The sequence below is a fragment of the Macrobrachium nipponense genome, chromosome 36 (assembly GCF_015104395.2).
Source record: "Macrobrachium nipponense isolate FS-2020 chromosome 36, ASM1510439v2, whole genome shotgun sequence".
Taxonomy (NCBI): Eukaryota; Metazoa; Arthropoda; class Malacostraca; order Decapoda; family Palaemonidae; genus Macrobrachium; species Macrobrachium nipponense.
In genome coordinates this window covers 23,310,502-23,326,732 of record NC_087220.1, presented here as the reverse complement: position 1 = coordinate 23,326,732, position 16,231 = coordinate 23,310,502, and positions in this window count along the sequence as shown.

Here is a 16,231-nt window from a genome sequence, read left to right as displayed (position 1 = left end):
TCACATTTTGGGGCGGATAATGCTTATTCGATGTCACTGAATTTAATGAAAGCCTATTCACAGTCCTGAATTAGAAGAGCAACTAAAGTTTTTAACTATAGATTGAGTTGTGCAAGACGTGCATAGAAAATATATTTGGCATTTTGTCAACTCAATTTGAAAGTATTTCAGAAGCGTATCTGTGTTGCTACAGAAAAATCAAGAATAGTATTACATCATATATCGGTTTAAATTATAGGTAAATTTCTTATATTAGTTTTGTTTTTAATTATAAAGTATTGTTAACAGTTCAACTAGAATGGTGAAACAAAACATTTAAATAATTTTCTTTATATATTTGTTGGTCATTGTTTATTGTACATTCAAGCATAAAAGCTCGTTCCGTAGTCTTTTGTTTTCTCAAGAGACACCTCAGAATATTGTCTAGAAACAACATCGACGTAGAAATGCCATATATAATCAGTACTATAGTAGATTCACATCACCGTGCATCTGGTGTCTAGGTCAATCCCTTACGACGCTTCTGATTGGCTGTTGATAAGCCAACCACAGGGCTGGCATTGGCATATCAGCATCCAATCAGAAGAGTCATAAAGAGACTGTCCTAGACATCAGATGCACGGTTGATGTGAATCTACTCCAGTCACAGACAACAACAGTCTTCTCCCCATCAAGCCGGAACCATTTGAATGACCCAATACTATTGAACTACCCAACAATCTTAAAACTAGATAGTCAATATCATCCACAATCCCGGCATATTTGCCAATTTATTGATTGTATAAATTCTCCTTTAGGAGGTCTCTACGAATCATTAGTGTCATTTCCCATCTCTTCTCACAAATTCCTTCCTGACATCACCTAACTTGTATTATTGTCTGGTAAATGTTTTAATGCTTAGATATAATATTAATGTATAATATACAAAATTCCCAATACACCAAATTTAACTTTTCTTTGCAAAGGAAAATAGTGAAATGTATTTCTTTCCAGTCAAAACTAATTTTATATTAATGTATTAAAAACATGCACAATAAAAAGATATATATAACAAAATGCATCCACACATATACAGCATCACAACATGATATACTGTTCAGTGAAGGAAATAAAAGACACGGCAACTCCCAAAACCTATGTCAGCGTTGCCTAGTGTAAATTATGGTAATCCTCTCGGATTTTTTTTCTTTTTTTAGTATCTGATGAGTCGTTGTTTATTTTAAATTATTCATATTAGTTACTAGGTTTATTTATACAAAACTTCTGTCATTAGAATTATGTTTTTTTACGTAATTACAATAATTATTTTCTTTATGTTGATTTAAGTATCAGAGTATTTTCTTATACTATTATATAATATGTTTGCAAAAGACCAGGGAAATTGCATTATTTTTACTCACTATGTTCCTTCAAAGATGACAGGTTTTTCTTATTCAACTTGCAATAAAGATAGAATATTCTCTCTAAATATTATACTTCATTTTCATCTACTTTACAGTAATTGCAATTTTAATAACAGTTACTAAATGAATGAAAAAAATATTTGTAAAAAATAAATGCTACTATAGTGTGTTCTATGATTTGAAAATATAAAGTCATTTTCATTATCATTACACTCACCGTCCATTATACCCAACTCCCTCCCCGTGTGTGACAAGTGACAGATCCACTACCCGTGGTACGGTATTAATACATCGGGCAAAATGCCACGTCGTCCAATAAAATATTTCGATGCCTGCACGAAGTAATTACAAAGCATTGGTAAAGCTATTAGATTCAGAAGAGAAGCATTATTTTTTGTCAAGATTACCGCAACACTGCACTGATGAATTGAAAAGCAAAGTAATAATTATTAATTCACATCTCTATTGAAACAAAGGAACGCTGTCAACCTTAAGTGCTATCCTGAATAATTTCATGAAGACTAATATGTCTGGGTTTGTGGTCATACTATATAAATATTGAAATATATTTCCGATATGGGACAGATTATTCTACTTCTTCTCTTAACGAAACTAAAAAAAAAACTTCAGACGCCCTTTGCAGTCAGGTAATATACTATTTTCTCCGTTAATTTCGATATATCAAAGACCGACCGAAGTTTTAATGAAATGTCAGTCATTCATTACAAACAATATTAGTCATTAGCACCACTCGAACGGTGGAAATTAGGAGTGCTCTCTGACCTTAAAGGTGTTTGATGTTTCAGTTAAAAGTCATAATGAAATTTACTTCCAAATCGCAAACTTCGCTCGTATTATGATAACATACTATTTTCGTCCCATATTAAAAAAGGAGACGTCCAAGTTTTAATGAGGTGCCAGTCACTCCATGAAAACGATATTGATTTGCAGCCATCGAATAGCAGTAATTAAGGGAATCTTTGGCAAAAATGAAATCACCTTTTTTGCTTACACGATTGCTGGAATTCTTGAGAAATTATTCACAGCTAAAGGTCTCCTCTTTATTCCTTAGCAAGTCCTGTCTGTCTCAAAAGCCAGGACTGTTGGCATGGGTAGTGGCTATTTTGATTAAGGATGAATGCTAAAAGAAAGGAAAGTTATCGGATGGGCGGTTTTAGATAAACTAGTTCAGCACGAGATTTCGATAATCTCCATACAAGGAAAGGGCTATCGCCTGTTGTATCATCATTAGATCCACAAATTTAAGGGTATATGGCAATCCGCATTTGACCTTCAAGAGAGAGACTCCTTCAGATGTCCAGGACGTCTGTAACGAAAAGCTGCATGCCCTTTTCATTTTCCGATAACCTCTGGAACTCGGAAGTTATATACCATCGACTACTGTCTTACTTTGGATTGACCCATTTGTATCTTTTACGAAACAGCATATTATAATCATGCCTTCAGTTAAAGCCCCTGCCACGAGGGACAAGTCTGAAGATACATACTTATTTAATCGTTCTATCAATTGCACTTTCCCCCTCTCTTTGCATGCTTCATATTACTTGGCTTAGAGTTACATTGTGGGTGAAACGTTTTTGTTTTTTTGTTGTATATAATATAGAAAATAAATAAATCCTGGTGTGTTATAAGTTTTCTTTTATATTCCTTACCCTGCTTTTAGTTGCTGAAGTCGAAATCCGTTTTAAATGAAAAAGTAAATAATCTAACCATATAAGTAAATCATGACACTATGATATACAAAATTTTCTCTGTGAGGGTTATGAAGTTCAGATTCATAGTATGATTCTCGTTCAAAAATAAAAAGAAATAGAGACACGAATAGAAAACCATCCAAAATGACTCGTGAACCGTCATAATTTACGCAGGGGTTAAATTTAGGATGATTGATGGGAACTGTTATTCCAATAGCCGTTTTCTATGGGAAACAGCTTCGGGACCCCAGCGGTAAGCAAGCATAAACGTTTAGTATATCCATTTCACGGACCGCGAGTCATCATTTTTCTCAAATATCTTTCAAACTATTTCTTTGATCGAAATGGTTCTTTCACATAGTGTATAAGACACCTCACGCTAAGTTTTGACAATGTATGAATTGAATCTATATTGGAATTCCTTAAAGAAGAATTCATAAACTTGATTACTACTAACAATTAGCCAGGTCAAAGAATTAATAAGATTATACATAAGTGATTGTAATTTTTTTTTCAACGGGGAATATTATAAGCAAACTTTAGGTATGGCAATGGTAAACCCACTTTCGCATGTTCTTTCAGATTTATACATGGAATGTTTTGAACACCGTTATGTTGATGATATTTTAGCCATCATACCCAAAGAATTGGATGTAAATAATATATTGGCTCAACTAAATGATCAAGTCCCTTCTATTAAATTTACATTTGAGTTGGCGAAAGATGGTTGTTTACATTTTTTGCACATTTACATTAAAAGGGAACGATTTAATTGTAAATTTAGTATTTATAGGAAAAGACAAATAATCTGCACATATACACTATTATTCAGGATATCAATCAATATAAAAAATGTCAGTATTTTCATCAATGTTTCTTCGTGCCTTACGAAGAGTCAGTCTTGAATTTTTAGATCAAGAATTCAAAACCATCAGAAAAAATAGGAACAGATTTGTGCTATCAATCCCGTATCATGGACATTTGTTATAATAAAGCTATTAAGACCTATGAAAAGAAAAGTGCCCTCAAACACCGTTTGATGTCGCGTTTTATTGAATTTGAGGCTGTAAAACTTTTCTTAAAATTTTTTAATACAAATGTGTCTTTCTCATATAGTATGGTAGAAAACATGCTTATAGAAGATAGGCCACTAAAAGTTGTCAATATTGCATACGAAATTCCATGTATGGCTTTCGATTTATTTCATTAATGTCAGACCAGCAAAGAATTAAACACAAGATTAAAACAACACAAATACTCGGTAAGAACAGGTCACACAAATAATGCTTTATTTTTGCATTTAAGTGAAAAGTCCCACAGAATACATTGGACACAAAGCCAAATATTGTCACGTTGTAACAAAACCATTTCAAGAAACTAGTTAGAATCTGTTTTGATTCAGTTAACCTGGGTGAATAATTTTAATGTAAGCCGAAGATTGTTTAATTTTGACCTGGTCATATAACATGTTTCAGAAGGTTGAAAGATAGAATAAAGAGGATTATCAATAAGTAGACTAAGATTTTAATCTTAGACCGTTCTGTGACTTCACGACCTTTTTTATTGCATTGTGACTTGTACCCACCATTTACATAGGCCACCTTGCTTCTCTGTACCTTTAGTTGCTGTGAACATGTCTTGGTAATCATACAAAAGTACCTACCATTGTTTCCAATTTTGTTTCGAATTTTCCTTCGGGGCTATAAATTTGCCCGTGTAATCATCACGACTTTTACTCCTCCTTGATTTAAAATCATATATATATATATATATATATATATATATATATATATATATATATATATATATATATATATATATATATATATATTATATATATCTATCTATGTATCTATCTATCTATCTCTCTCTCTCTCTATTCTATCTATCTATCTATCTATCTATCTATCTATCTATCTATCTATCTATATATATATATATATATATATATATATATATATATATATATATATATATATATATATAGTATATATAATATATATATATATATGTGTGTGTGTGTCTCGTGTGTGTGTGTGTGCGCGTGTGCGTGTATGTGTGTGTGTGTGTGTAAAATTCACAGAAAACCTACAATGCCAAGACAATTACCAATTCAAGTGGATGGAAGAAGACGAGTGACCAGATGAAGTAAGAAAGGTCCTTAGTAAATATGGTTGTTCCAGGAAAAGATGGGTACCGGTAGTTTGGCTGTTTAATTTTGGAACCATTGTTTTTTTTTTGGGAACGATTCGAAGACAGCTTCTTCTTCCCTTCACTTGAATTGGCAATTGTCTTAGCATTGTAGATTTTCTGTGAATTTTAAATGTATGTTGGCTATTGCGATGAGTCTTTTTTATCATGTTTTATATATGTGTGTGTGTGTGTGTGTATATATATATATATATATATATATATATATATATATATATATATATATATATATATATAGATATATATATATATATATATATATATATATATATATATATATATATATCTATAATATATATATATATATATATATATATATATATATATATATATATATATATACACATATATATATATATACATATATATGTGTATATATATATCTATATATATCTTATATATAATATATATATATATATATATAGATATATATATACATATATATATATATAATATATGTCTATATATATATATATATATATATATATATATATATATATATATATGTATATATATATATATATATATATATATATATATATATATATATATATATATATATATATATATGTATATATATATGAGGACAGGATAGAGAGAAGCACTGAGAAAGAATGGTGCCTCGGAATATCTCCAGTCCTTTTGTCCGTCGTCAAAGGAATTCCAAATTGCCATCATCCATTAACCGAGGACTGGAATTTTTCATTAGAAATCGGTATAATTCGATGCTCTAATATCAAGCCCACCAAATACACGCCGAATATGAAAGCCCAAGACTTACTTGGGTCAGGCACACGACTTTTGGATTGAAACTTTTCTGTGACCATTTTAATCCCAATTGAAAACTCTCCCTTCCTTTTTAATGCAATGAATTCAGTATAAAATTACATTTACACTCTTTCCGTACATGACTCAAATGCTAGTTTGATTTGCCCTGACATTTTCCTCTGCCGTTAGCGAACACTGGCTATCGTAATTATAATGATATATGCACATCGGGCAAATTGAATTATCTATGAATAAAAATTTTAGAAAGCCGTCATTTTTTTCTATATGAATACCAGCGTTCCCGTTTTGGCGTTGGTGTTTATGCATTTTAGTACAGGCACAGCGTAAAATACGTTTCAAACGTGGAATGGGCTGACCAATATTTTAAAAACTTATTCGCTTTTCCGGAATCGTTCGTAAAAGTTGAATCGTTTTTTTGCGAATTTTACTGATTTGAATGCAGTTTAATATTTTCTGGATCTACATTTATTCTGATAGATTTAGCCTCGAAGAAAAATGAAAATAGACTTTACTTTTGCGATACTTTTTCAGGGAAAATTTGCTACAGCATAGCTGCAATATATCAGTGTTAAAACTCAGAATACATTTTCACTAATGAGGTTTTTAAAGAAAAATAATAGATAGAGCTACCGGTAAATAAGGGTTATTATAAAAATTCACTTTATTGTCCAGGTGGTAGTTGGTCACAACATCATAGAGAGAAAAAGACAGGGAAGTAAGTACACCAGAAAACGTTCATGTTTATACATTATTGCGACGTTTCAAAGCTCCAGGCTTCATTTTCGAGCTATTAGAGAACACAAGATAAAACCGTAAACAAATAAAAATACTTGCATAGTAAATTCCAAAGAAGTGAAGGCTAGAATTATGTACAATTTAGAAGTAAGTTAAAATCAAATCGTAAAATAAAAAAATATAAAAACAAAAACCCTGCAAGGTAAATTGTAATAAGCAAGGTTAGAATAGCATACGCTTTTAAGTTTAAGGTCATGGCTACCTACATACTTCTCTGGATGAGGGGTCACAAGATATTTTTTTTTTTTCTTTTGAGACTGTACCGAGATTAAAACCTCGTAACATATACTAAACCCAATATTGGAAACGTAAAGATGAATTCCCCCTTTTGTCTCTTTATGCATTTTTTATAACCCTTTTATGAGGTCTCCATCTAGTCATAATATTTTATAATTTTCCCTTTATTTTAAAGATAGGCATCAAACGTCGTAGGTTAGTTTTGTATCAAACGTGTTTTTAGTTTCTGAAAACTTATTTTTCAAATACCTGATAAACGAGGAAAATGATGCTTGCCTATTTATAGTTGAAAGCACTATTTGACAATTTTTGTGGTAAAAATAATTCTAAAAACGTGAAAAATTGCTTCTTTTTCAGTTAATGGAATGGATAGGTGGATAGATCTATAAAAAAATCAAGAAAGTTCACTTTTGGATTTACAAGGGAATGACAAGGTAGATTCATCCTTATGAACTAAAATTCTGGGACCCAACTCCAAAAAGGAAGCGACATTCTTCAACCGAAAATCTGCTTAGCTAACTAACAGTTGAATGCGTCTTTTCTTGTTTCTAATCTGAATCTGCGAAACGAGTGAAGAAAGGTCTTTCAGCTAACTCAGAGGCATTTAAGCAGCTTGCAATTCTTTTCAATGAACAGATGCTCGAAAATGCCGGAAAAGAATTGTTGGCAAGTTTTACCACCTCCTTGCTCAAATTCACTTTGCAAGAAGTTATGAAACGTTCATAAGATCATGATGAATTGCAAGTGCGGTAGGATTAAAGACAATAATGCTTTCGCTGTCCTGTGATGAAAGACATTTTCACGAACGTCTTGTAACCTGCATTGGCATGCAAGTGCGGTAGGATTAAAAACTATATACCTTGCCTGTCCTGTTATGAGAGAAATTAACCATGAATGTCTTTGGAGCGGACCTTTTGGTTTTTTTGTTAAAGGTTTTTTTTTTGCCAAGTCAATCTGTCTACTCCAGGCCAACCCTTGCATAAACGTTTATATTAGGAACAGATGATGATGCTCAATTCATGAATATTTCTCTGGCATGGACTTTCATTCTTATTAGGCAGATTTCAACAAGTTGAAATTTTATCTAGTCTCTAAAGTCGCTTTGTTTAATGTTAAGGGGATCTCTGTAGTCAAATGGCCTCGTTTCGATGCGGGTAGAAGAATGAGAAAATCTTTTACAAGGTACTTGCTACAAAAATATTGCAAGCAACTATGACCATTACTGAGACATTATATGGTGTAAGATATTGTCAATGTTTGGTTTTCTATATATATAAAGGCATTAATATTTCACTAATCTGTAATGATTCAAATGCCTAGAAATGGCAAATTGCTGGCTCCTTCCAATTCAGTTTTAAGTTCAGTAATCCTGACTAGTATATTGAGTTTATAGTCAATATATGTATCAGAGACCATGTTGTATGATTTAATGGGCTACGAAATATATGCCTCGGAATTCGTTACGATTCACTGGCAGCTGGAAAGGGGACTGCTCATATATATCCTGTGCTTCGTTTGTAATTACCATTTTATAATAAGGCAAATTTGCAACAGTTTCTCAATCAATAATAATTTCACGGGTCTTTCATGATTAAAAGACAAATTGGTGGAACATCGTTTCTTTTTTTATTTAGAAAACAACGCATCGTTCAAGAGACTTGCTTTAGCAGCGATATAAGTCCCGACTGAGATATTGATGCTGTTCAAGTGGATATTTGAATCCTTTTGTGATATCTTCCTTGTCTATGGCATGTGCGGGTGGACAGATGTGTATAGAAGGCTACAACAGTTCTCCAAGCTATTCTAACATATGGTCGTGTCATGAGGCGAAATAGAATTCCATTTGGAGAGGCCGAGGAAATGGGGGAGAGAAGAGTCGATTATCCTCAAGGATTCCATGAAATCGATGTCCTTTTGAGCAGTTCCGACCGATTTTCTTATATTTAAAGCTGAGCAGCAATATCATTTGATTTATTTTAATTTCTCCTCAGCCGATAATCCTATAATAATTGCTGTTGTTTTTATCAAACTTTAAGAGAGTCGATTTGATGTGCTCATGTCTAAATATTTATTAATAAACTATTCAGAATTACGTAAGTAATATATTTTTTACTAAGATTAAAGAGGCAAAATTAAAGCGACGTCTCATTACATACTTAGAATTTTATTGGCACAAAATATCACAAACACAAAAGCACACGTGCACACGTTGGCACACACACACACACGCACACATACACACACACACACATGCACAAACCCCACCATCACATCATAGAGGCGAAAGGAGGTGAAATGACCACCGATTTTTTCTTCCGATCACGTAGACATCCCAATTGGCGGCTTCTTTTCTATATTTGAGAAGCATCCTTTTCTTTTTTGGAATAAAAATAAGGTGGTCCTTTTTATTTTAGGAGGTACTTATTCCTGCCAACATTCTTCGAGAACGACTCTTTCTGACTCTTCCTCCTGTGTGAATGTTTAAAGAGTCGTCGCTGTGAATTCATACACAAAACACACACACACACACACACACACACACACACACACACATATATATATATATATATTATATATATATAGATATATGTGTGTGTGTGTGTGTATGTGTGTGTGTGTGTGCGCGCATGTGTGTGCCAACGATGATGCGTCACACGTACGGTACTCTATTCTGTAAATAATGAACAACGACATAGGTGTAATAATAAACTACAGTTAGCGACCTGACACTGAAATGAAAGTCAAAGCATCGTTCTTTAACATTTACACAGGAGGAAGATGTCAGAAAAAAAAAGTCCTTGATGAGCCGAAGAGCTAAGTTGTTCCGTGGAGATCCACATGTAGCAACATTGGCCTGAGAGGACACCCGGGTTATGAATTTGAGTACTCCGTGAAAAATAAGGCACATTGGGAATTAGAAGGACATCTTAGTAAGGATTAGGTCTTTATGTGCGGTAACGGGGAGGGTGTTGGCAATTTTCCTAAGTTTCCTATTGAATTTCTGTTGCATCTTTGTAGCGGTAGGAGGTGATTCTAGAGGTGTGTAGGCGTGGCTAACGTTAAGCAGGGCCTAGGCTTTTTGTAGGTATACTCTTGTATCCATTACTACTGTGGATCATCCCTTACCTGCTCTCATAAGCCTTATGTTCTTGTTGTTTTTTTACAACAATCAAAGCTAACTGTGTCTTTTGGGAAAATGTTTATAACTTTGTCATCCGAAGAAACGATCAGAACTTGAACAGATTAGTAGAAGTAGGGAACAGCATTCTGCCCTCCATAAAATTCACATTAGAAAGAGAAGCAGATAACAGCCTAACTTTTTTGGATGCACAAGGCATTAGAGATCACAGTAATCATAATTTAAATTCTCTGCGTATCGCAAAACAACAAACTCAGAACTTTGGCCTCACGTGCATTTAGAATATGCAACCCAGAGTTTGTTGATGGAGCAATTCAGTCCATACTTTTTCAGAAGACTTTCCGTACACACGGATTGGAAACATTGTTTGGAAACAATGTTTGGAAACGGTTTCCAAACAGTTGGGAAGCTGTTTCCGAAAACTTGATTCCAAACATTTTGGAAACAGTTTGCTTAAATTATTAGTAAACTACTTCCAAACAATGTTTCCTGTCACACCTCAGTTGTGGCCATGCCTGTATGATGTACAGGTTGCTGCCAGCAGCGTCTGCATTTTACTTGACACTTCTGATAAAGTCAAGGGAGGTCAAGAAAAAGAGAAAGATGGGCGGAGGATTTTTTTTTTGAAAAATGACCCTATGGTGATTTGCGTTTTGGCGGAACTGAAATTAGATGGTGGATCACCAATTTTGTTCGGTGTGCTCAAGTGACTCGAACTGCTTTTACGGATGGTGGCTCCCAGTATATCGAAAGGATACAAAATACAGAAAGCTATTACAGTCATAGAAAGTTTATCAGCTCATACCCCGTCACGGCGTCCATCTTTTTAATTCTATTTTTTGTAATCCACATTTGTTACAATCCCACAATGTGAATGGATGAATGCAGCAATTCAATTAGTTCTAGAGTTTTCTCGGCAGACCACATGGTGTTTATCACTGCAAGTCTCGAGTAGGTACCAATTCATCGTCGCCTCGGCCGCGCACGACACACACACACACACACACACACACACACGTGTTTTCCCATTCTGGATGGGAAACAGTAATTCGTGAAATGGTGTTTGGAAATGGGTTTGCAAACAGTTTGGAAACAGTTTCCAAACTGTTTGGAAACAGTTTGTAAGCCGTTTGGAAAACAGTTTGTAAGCCTTTGGAAACATTGTTTGCATGCAGTTTGGAAAACTGTTTGGAAAGCCGTTTCCAAGGTGTTTGGAAACCGTTTCCAAACATTGTTTCCAAACAATGTTTCCAAGTGTGTACGGGGCTTAAAGACACCCCGAGCATTATATTGATGGCAAAGCCATTTCACGAGCTAAGAAAGCATTTTATCGTCCTGTTAACAACCCAAAGGAAAAACCTAACAGATTCTACCCCTCCAATTTAATCCCAACCTCGACCAGTTATGTAAATATGTTAACAATAGCCAGAAACATATTTTTTTTCAATCTTTATTATAAAAGTACTTTTCAATAATTCTCTTAATACAAAAATATTAATATGAACTTAGATAACATTTTGCTACAAAAACAATATGAATCAAAATCAAAACGTATAGCTTGAAAATTTTTTTAGTTTCCAAACTCGGAAATATTGCTTGTATATCTACAATAAATATACATCAGTTTGTGATTGTAATTTACTTTTCAAAAGAATCAACTATATTTTGGAAGCTATTGTTGTGTTTATAACACATCCCCAAACAATACAAATAGCCGGTGTTCAATAAAAGGACAGTTTTTATCAACAATTGATTTTCCTGCTATATCATAGAATAATAGTTTCAAGGACAATAATCTTTTAGGTTACACCATTTCCTAAGAACGATACTAAAATAGTTTTCAAATACCCCAACACGATTAGCCACAAACTAATTAGAAACAGCAATAACAATATGAATGCTATCGTTCCAGGTGTTTACGAAGATTGTCAGGGAAAATATTTTGGGGAAAGTGGAAGAGGACTACCGACCCAATTAGTGGAACACAAACGGTCATATGCACGACATGCACAGAACAATACAATAGTCTCCCATGCTTTCAACAGCAACATAGACCGAATTGGGATGGATGTAACATAATTTTTAAAAATAAAATGACCAAACAAGAAGACTGGTGGAAGGCGCCGCCATAGACTTCGAAGCAGCTTTTTTTTTTTTTATTTTTTTTTTCTGAAAATCTTTATGCTCTCGCATCATCAAAGTCAGTATTTTCTATTCTCTGACATTAATGTTATCTTCTGCTGTTGTTATCTTTACATTGAAAAGGAATAATCAATTGAATGAATGTCCCAAAGCCCCTTAATGAAATTTATCTGTGAGAAGATTAAGTCAATTACTAATTCAGAGCACATATGAAAGCGTGACTGAAGATCCTTCCTGACAGCGTGAGAGAAATGAATAGTGTATAGACTGGTTATAGTATAGTCCAGAACATTTTGTTTTGAAGAGTGTTGGTCTTCATGACACAGGTATGATTCGGTTCATTAGCAGTCATCGATACAGTAGTTTTATTTGTTTAAATCACACAGTCAGTGATTCAAACAGGAACTTTGTCCTCGATCATATATTTGGCAGTTTATACTCATTGGACTCATTCTATTCTACATCTGAATATTTATTTCTTATGGTTATTTGATGACTGGTTTCGGATTCCTTTTTGTGCTTTGTAACTTATCTTTATTAACAAATCTATTATGATATGTATTGAAGTTCCAATGTGACTTTTTAATTTCTGTCTTTGCCACAGATATTGGAGGAATCTAGAAGCTGTTTCTCCTCTTCACTGTGAACTATCTGGAGAAGTGACGAGATTTTTCAAAACAGTTTGCGAAATATACTCTGTTCCTGGAACTTTGGTTTATTGTTATTTAATATTCTTCTAATGCTCTCTCTTTCTGTTTGGCTTTCTTATTTGTCTGTCAGTCCGTCTGTCAAAAAGATATTTTCTCCGTCACCTCTCTCTTTTACAGAACGCAATTTTCATTCCCATCCTATGCTGATACCTCTGTTCCCGCCCGCCCACCCTCTCTCTCTCTCCCTCGCACTCCATTTCCTCAAACACCCATTCTATGTGTGTGTGCGTGCGTGTGTTCAACCAACACGACCCAATTACCACGCAACCCCCTTCTTTCCCCAAACTTTTTCTCGTTAACTAGGCCACTATGTCTAAGGATTTTCCCCGTATTTTTTCGATCTCTTTTCTGTCGCGTCCCCACTCCATGTAATTCTGAATATTTTTTTTTTCTTTTATGCAAAAATTAAATTTTTAGCTTTTGATATAAATAAGCATTGTTTTCACATGCTATTAACACAGCTGCTGTAATTTACGTTCATCACTTCAGTGGATTGAATGACGAGAATGAACTTAATCAAAGCAAGGATCAAGTTTAATGAAAGCAACTGTAGTATTAGTAACTGCTGTTTTTGTTTGTAGTAATAATAGAACTAATGAACAATGACAGCAAGGAGTATAAGCACAATAAAGGCAATAAGAATATTAGCTGCAAATTTGAGCGTCTAATAATTTGGCAGTAACTGAAGTGGTCAGATTATTTTGGAATATTTGAATCCATATCTAAGAGTCCAAGGCAAGAGAAAATTGGTGAATGGTATTATTTTAGTAATGAAATAGTAGAATGTGTGTGAATTCATCATATATATATATATATATATATATATATATATATATATAATATATATATATATATATCTATCTATCTATCTATCTATCTATCTATCTATCTATCTATCTATCTATCTATATATATATATCTATCTATCTATCTATCTATCTATCTATCTATCTATATATATATATATATATATATATATATATATATATATATATATATATATATATATATATATATATATATATATATATATATATATATATATATATATATCTATGGGCAGATGTGCAAGATAAAATTTCCGTGGAAGAGGAAGACTCGAGTGGCTGACCCCATTCTTAGTAGCGTTTATATATTCAAGTCAATATCTCTCCCCTTCGCTCGTTTATACTTTTATCTGCATAGTAGTATATACATCACAAACTTTATATAACAGCAACTAAAGGGTTCTCTTGCAAATAGCATGTCAAATATAAAAGAGCATCAAAGTAACTACTACTGCTTCCTTTATGCATGCTGACTATCAGCTAATAATCCTTTACAAACCTCATACTTGTAGAGTGACTTAAAAAAAGTGTTTCTGCAACTTTGGAGAGCACAGGGAGAATGAACACTGGCCTGTGGTTACTGCAGTCAGCAATTATGGCATTCTTTTGAACAAGCACTGTATTTCTAAGCTTGCGCTCGTCCGCAAAGTTGTTTACTTGGACATAAAATCTGTAGAATCTACAAATCTTGGAAGACAGCACACTAGAAACTTCAAAAAAAGGGGGGGGTGGGTGGGGTGGGGGAACCATCAGGTTCTTTTCCACCACACCCGAAATACAAATTTTGTATAATAGGTTCAAATCACAAGTACTACTACCTGAGTTCATTTGTTTTTCGCCTAAGGAGCGTTTTTTGGTTTTTACGAAATTCTTTTAGTCACTTCCATTCATTTGCGTGGATAAGGTACAGAATGGCTTGCCTGTCTATGTGTTTTTATATATTAATTCTACTTTTAATTGTTCTGTAAAATTTTTAAAGAAGGTTTAATGTTTTTTTAAGAAGTTTATACTTTACTTAATTTCGTAATAGGTCAGTTTAATTGAATTTGATTAAATATTGCGTATTTTTATGGATTATGTAGTGCCGGGTTTTATTGTCATTCTAGCTTTGAAATGCGATTATGATTCGTGATACTTTGTCGAAATAATGTACTTGAGTACGATACTTTTCCCTACGATTCACCTGATAATGATGATGATCACATACACACACACACACACACACACACACACACACACACACATATATATATATATATAGATATATATATATATATATATATATATACTATATATATATATATTATATATATATATATATATATATATATATTAGTGTGTGTGTGTGTTGTGGCATTTAGAGGAACAACTATCTTTTTCATCATAACGGGCTCTAAGATAGTTAGGCCGTTTCATTATGTACTTGACGTATGCTTGGAAAGTCCTTATTATCAACAGACGTTTTACCTAACTTAGAGCGGTTCCTAATGGGGGCGCGATGTTCTCGTGGTTGGGGTGCGCTGTCTGGTCCCTGTTGGCTTGGGTATTCCTTCTCCTGCTGGAGGGGAGTATATGGTCCGATTCTTGTTGGACTTTCAAGGTCGGCTTCTGAATAGCGATGCTCACCGCTTCCGTTATTAAGAGCCGACCGTAGTTGTCTTCTCTGTGCACGACCTGGGTGCCTTCTATGAGCTCTTGTAGAGATGGCTTCCTGTCGTGAACATCTATGTAATGTTTGATGGATGGCCCCTTGATTTCTATGAGCTAGCAGATGTCTCCGAAGGGTCCGTTGTAGTGTGCCGAAGTAGTTTTGACTGTGAGATTTACACATTTCCTCTGGACTAGTAAATTTTGTAAACTACATTCGTGCAACATCTCCTTCGGTCCCTCCGGAGCGGTGCTGTTCTTCATTATTAAGGCTGCTACAAGGTTGGGCTTACTAAATATCCTAAGGCTTATTTTTTGTGTAAGGGGCTTTTGGGGTTACGCCTCTTTTTTATCATCCCCCTAGCGTGCAGCAATCCTCCTTGTAAGTAGAGTCCATAATGTACACGATGGTAAATAATCAAGTTCTCATTTTTCGTCGTCGTGTTGGGTTGGTAAAATTCGTCCCATTTTCTTTTTTTTTTTTTATTGCTGCTTCGATCATTTGATCTGCATAGCCGTTTGTTTGTCAGCATTGGCGAATTCGATCGAGTTTGTTATGTATGTCTCTCCATGATGTGCTGTGTCGTGAAGGCTCTTTTGACATACGCACTCACGA